The sequence below is a fragment of the Canis lupus genome, chromosome 12 (assembly GCF_003254725.2).
Source record: "Canis lupus dingo isolate Sandy chromosome 12, ASM325472v2, whole genome shotgun sequence".
Taxonomy (NCBI): domain Eukaryota; kingdom Metazoa; phylum Chordata; class Mammalia; order Carnivora; family Canidae; genus Canis; species Canis lupus.
This window is the reverse complement of record NC_064254.1, coordinates 69,959,456-69,964,310: the sequence shown is the minus strand read 5'-3', so window position 1 is coordinate 69,964,310 and position 4,855 is coordinate 69,959,456. Positions and strand designations below refer to the sequence as shown.

General features: G+C 43.3%; 1 long non-coding RNA gene across 1 annotated transcript; it reads right to left on the bottom strand.

Moving 5' to 3' along the window:
- Positions 1-2,090: 2,090 nt before the first annotated feature.
- Positions 2,091-4,633, bottom strand: LOC125752280 (uncharacterized). Its single transcript, XR_007401396.1, has 2 exons — positions 4,095-4,633; positions 2,091-3,466 (listed from the first exon to the last, which is right to left on the bottom strand). It is a non-coding gene; the product is annotated as an uncharacterized LOC125752280 (long non-coding RNA).
- Between the last annotated feature and the right edge of the window lie 222 nt (positions 4,634-4,855).

The following is a 4,855-nucleotide window of genomic DNA, read 5'->3' as shown; positions in this document are numbered from 1 at the left end:
TACCACTGACCCGAGGCATCCCTCTGGGGATTCTAACAGGCTGCTATATTCTCCAAATTGGTGTTTCTCTTGATGTTTCCTTTCCCCATCCTCCAACAAATGTTTTGGGTGTACGTCTTCAGGTTTAGTGTACAGCTTAGTATTTATTATTATCGGTTAATATTTAAAAATGATTGAGCATTACTCTGGACCAGCACTAATTTAGCCCCTGGAAGTGGAGATGTGAACAAGAAACACATAGTTGCTCTTCAGAGGGTTTACATTTTTGTGAAGCAAGACAGACAAAAACCAGGAAGGTTAACCAAAGCAATAACTTCAGAGAGTGATATATGTTATAAAGAAAGCAAAATAGGATGTTGTGGTAACGATGGGGCATAGGCCTCATTTAGATTTATGGACAGGGAAGATACTCTTTGAGGTGGTGTCTTTGACTTAAGACCAGAAGCGCAAGAAGACACCAACCTTATCAAGACGGATGTAGAGTATTCTGTGCAGAAGGAATATCAAAGGCAAAATCTCATATCAAGAACAAGTTTGGAATGTTCAAGAAATGGTAAGAAGGCCTGTGTAGCTGTAAGTGGGTGAGAGTGAGAGAGGGAAAAGAGGATCTTAGAAACAGAAAGGGATCGGCTTCTGTAGGGTCACGTAGGCTATGGTAGGTTTTGATTTTGTATTAGTTCCAGTAGGAAGTTACTAGAATGCTAGAGACCACAACGAATGTGCCTGTTTAAAATGAATAATAATTATAGTAATGACAGCAGCAGTGAAAAAATAATGAAAAATAATCTGTATCTTCTCTCTCTATCCCACCCTCTTCCATCTGAGGTGAGGAGACAGATTAGAGTGGCAGGGAGGGAGGATACGAGCAAAGGGGCAGAGACCTATGTAGGGCTCTGAGCACGGCAGGATCTGGCCAGGTGGACTGCAAGGGGCTCGTTGTGCCAATCACCAAAAGATGGAGAAGGAGCAAGCTCCGGGAAGGATGATGGAGATAATGGATTCATTTTGGACATTTTAGGTGTGAGATGGCTATGGAGTGAGTACCCAGGTGGATTCTTCAGCAGATCTTTGGCAGGACAGTCCAAAACCATTATGAAGAATTTGAGACAGAGCTGGAGATTTGGGAGCTCTAAACATACATAGTGATCAGCATGTATTTTTTTTGCAGGTTGTAGATTAAATGTGGTTTTAAAAAAATGTTAAACAGTATATTTATAGAAAAAACACAATTTCCATGAAGCAATATTTTAGAAGATATTTATCATCTGGAGGCTACAACAGCTTATATAGTGGCTACTACAGTTTGCGGACCCCTCTTTCTTACCAAACAGACATAAGGCTATGAGGCTGGCACGGGAGAACTGTCATTTGTGGGTGTGAAAGCAAATTGCAAATCATGCTTTTTAAGGCCAGAAAGTTGTTTTTTATTTTATTTTTTTTGTTTTGTTTTGCTTTGTTTTGTTTTAATGAGTGAGTATTTTGACTCTACCATCTGCGAGCTCCGAAGGAAGTTAACATTATGATGTGGGAAGAAGGAAAATGGCGATGTGGGAAAAGGCAATGGTAATGAAGGGTGGGGTCAACCAGTGAAGATGAGATGAGCCATGGACAGGAGTTTTGCGACAGCAGCAGTTGCTGGACCATTTAAAGGGTGGAGAGGAGAATGTGCTCTGAGTGAGACACATTGTGTGTAGCCTTTGGTTTTCTTATCTGAACAAAGGAAGAGCTCAGCTCTGACACACAGCAACATAAGGAAGACAGCTTTGAAACTTTTGACCAAGTTTCCTTAAATAATGTAATTTTAAACCACTGTCCTTGTATTAATACTTTCGAATGATGTCTCTAGAGAGAGAAATGTGTCCCTGGACACTTAAAACGAGTCTTTCTAAATAAATGGGCTTTGAAACTATTTCACAGTATATTGTGTCTGTTCATAATCTCCCTGTGACATGATCATCCAGGATTTTCTTCCCCTGTTGTGCTGGCGAACCCAAAGTTGATAATGGATGGTAAGCGGTTACGGAAAGGGATAGAATTACACAAGACAACTCTTTAGAGCAGTGGCTCTTTGATATAGTTGTGCACCAGAATCACTTACAAGATTTATTTTTATTTTGCTTTATTTTTCTTTTTTTAGGATTTATTTATTTATTTTGAGAGACAGAGCATGAATGGGGGTGCAGAGGGAGAGGGACAGAGAATCCCGAGCATGGGACTCCATCTCATGACCCTGAGATCATGACCTCAGCATCAAAACCAAGAGTCAGGCACTTAACAAATGTGCCACTCAGGCACCCCTATTTTGTTTTAATATTGATGTATGAATCACTCCAAATCAAATGAATCAGAATCTCTGGGATTGGGGACTAGACATTAATAATTGCAAATAAGTCCCTGAGGTGATCCCAATGTGCAATCAAAGTTGGAAACTATATTATACAAAGGGAAGAAAAGTGAGGGAATGATCCTTAGAAATACGTAGGAAGAGGGAACCTGATGGGGACTAAAATAGGATGGCCGGAGAGACAGACAAAATAACAGAAGAGGTGGGTTTCTGGAAACCAGGAGAGAGATGGAGAATAGCCAACAGTGTTAGATACTGAAATCAGGAAAGGCAAGGACTAAATAAATACTCCCTGGATGTCATTGGTGCCATTTGCGTGAGCCACTCCAATGGAGCACAGGGTTCTGAAGTGGGTTTGCAGTGATACACAGTATAGGAGTAAAGAAATGGAAGGGAGCGTGTATAGACCACTCTTTCATGTGGGTGGCCATGAGTGGGTACAAATATGTGGTCATAGATGAATGAGACATAGAATCAGGGAAGAGCTTCATTCTCTCCCTCTCTCCCTTTTTTAAAAATATGGACACCTTCGAGCATGTTCATAAGCTTAGAGAAAAGAGTGGTAGAGAGTGAGGAGTGAGGAGTTGAAGATATAGGAAGGAGAGGGAAAAAGAACAAGGTTCTTGAGGATGTGGAGGAGGATGATGTATAACATGGTGTACATAACATGATTAATTCTGGCTGAAAAAGAAACGTTCCAATGAATATTGGAATTGAAGAAAAACAATAACATAGGAATAAATAGGCTTATTCAGAGAAGGGAGGCCTGATAGTATGGGCCAAACAGTCTCTATTTTCTCTGTGAATTAGAAGGCGAACCTCTCCCGTGAGTGAGAGGAGTATTGGTGGAGCTAGTGCCTAGAGGAGAATGGAAACGTTTTGGCCAGGTTGTAGGGCAGGGTGGGCAAAGCGGGCGACTGGGGTCAAATGGAAAAATGGCAGTGCCTTGTTGTGACAGGAGACCCCAGTGCTGATGATCAGGGCACTTCAGTAGTGGAGGTGGCTGATGGTCAGATGAATTGAAGCTGGGCATTCTACTGGGTGGGTGATTTCTCACAAGAAGGAAGCTGATGATGTCGACAACATTCTGGTCTAAGAGGTGGACCTTGTGATCTAGACTGGCTAGAAAAGGAAATAAAAGAAAGTGACTGATAGATTGAGAGACAACGGAGGGAAGGATGAGGCACAAAGGACGCAGTAGAACATTTATGGTGGGAAGAAGGGGAAGAGAACTGGGGGGTACGGAGAAGATTGTCGTCAGGGATGGAGACTTTTAAGGTGGCTTCACAGAGTAGTGGTGGGGAGGGAGGGGGTACACAGAAGCGTAGGGGAGGATTTTAGCCGTACTGAGTTTGTAACTCAAATTGGAAGCTAGACACAAATAAAGATAAAAATTACAATAAAGGTGATGTTCGCAGGTCCTGGAAGAGCGATATGGGCAATGCCTTCTCAGGAAGTTCAGATAAGATATCACAGTAAGGAAGAGCGCCCAGTGACTTCACAGTGAAGAAGAAGAAATGCCAGGATGAATATGACCCAGAACAATAGGAGCGGGGAAGGGATTTTAGGCAAGGTATCGTAAGCTTTAATACCAAAGGAGATAAAATTGTGTCTGAACAGACGAATTTGACTAGAAATGGACTCATGTAGATAAAGTCGAATAAAAGGGGAATGACACGGACAGGCGTAGGGCGGCCTTACACGTGCAGCTCACACGTCCTGATGATGTTACGATATTCTTGGTTCCTACCTTGGGTAAATAGAACTTCCGCCAAAATGAACGCAGAAAGTCATACCCAACGGTTCGCTTCTCAATTACTATTGACACGAAGACCAGAAAATTGCCTTCAATTTTAAACGGCTCTAACCTTAATTTCGAAGGCAGGTGTTGAACGTGCAACAAGATAAATTCTAGGCTCCTTCAGGGTGCGGGACTCAGCGCTGGAGGATGTGGATGAACATGAGTCCACACGAGTCTGCTTCTTCACCCGATTAGTTAAGTCGGGATTCATCTTTGCTGGAAATTGCTTGGAACCCTGGCATCCCTCAGGGCCCAGTGTTTTGGGGGACCAGCTTCTTCCCATCTTCTCCGCTCTGCCCTCCCGCTGCCACGTTTGCCACCTTCTGGCTAAATCATTCGGTGTTTCCCAGTGGAGTCTCATCCCCACACAGTGAAGCTCACCCCTGAAGTCCTTCAGAATGAGGGGCATCCCTTAGCAGCTCTGGGCCCCACAAGGTTGTGCATTTTAATGATCAACCTCTGGTCACAAGGTTGTCACATTACTCCCATTGCCCAAGGACGAGATTGCAGCAGTGGGGCCTCAAGATGCTCCCCTTCCTAGGATGACTCAGACTACGTCATAAAGAAAATTGGTGATGCAGGGGAAGGTCCTCAACTTCCTGTCCCTTCCCCCCAGTACACTTGTATTTGCATCCACCCCATGCTGTTCCCTCCCCTTTCAGGAGAAGTGATGTCCTCCTCTCTGTTTAACTCCAAATCCATTCCCTACA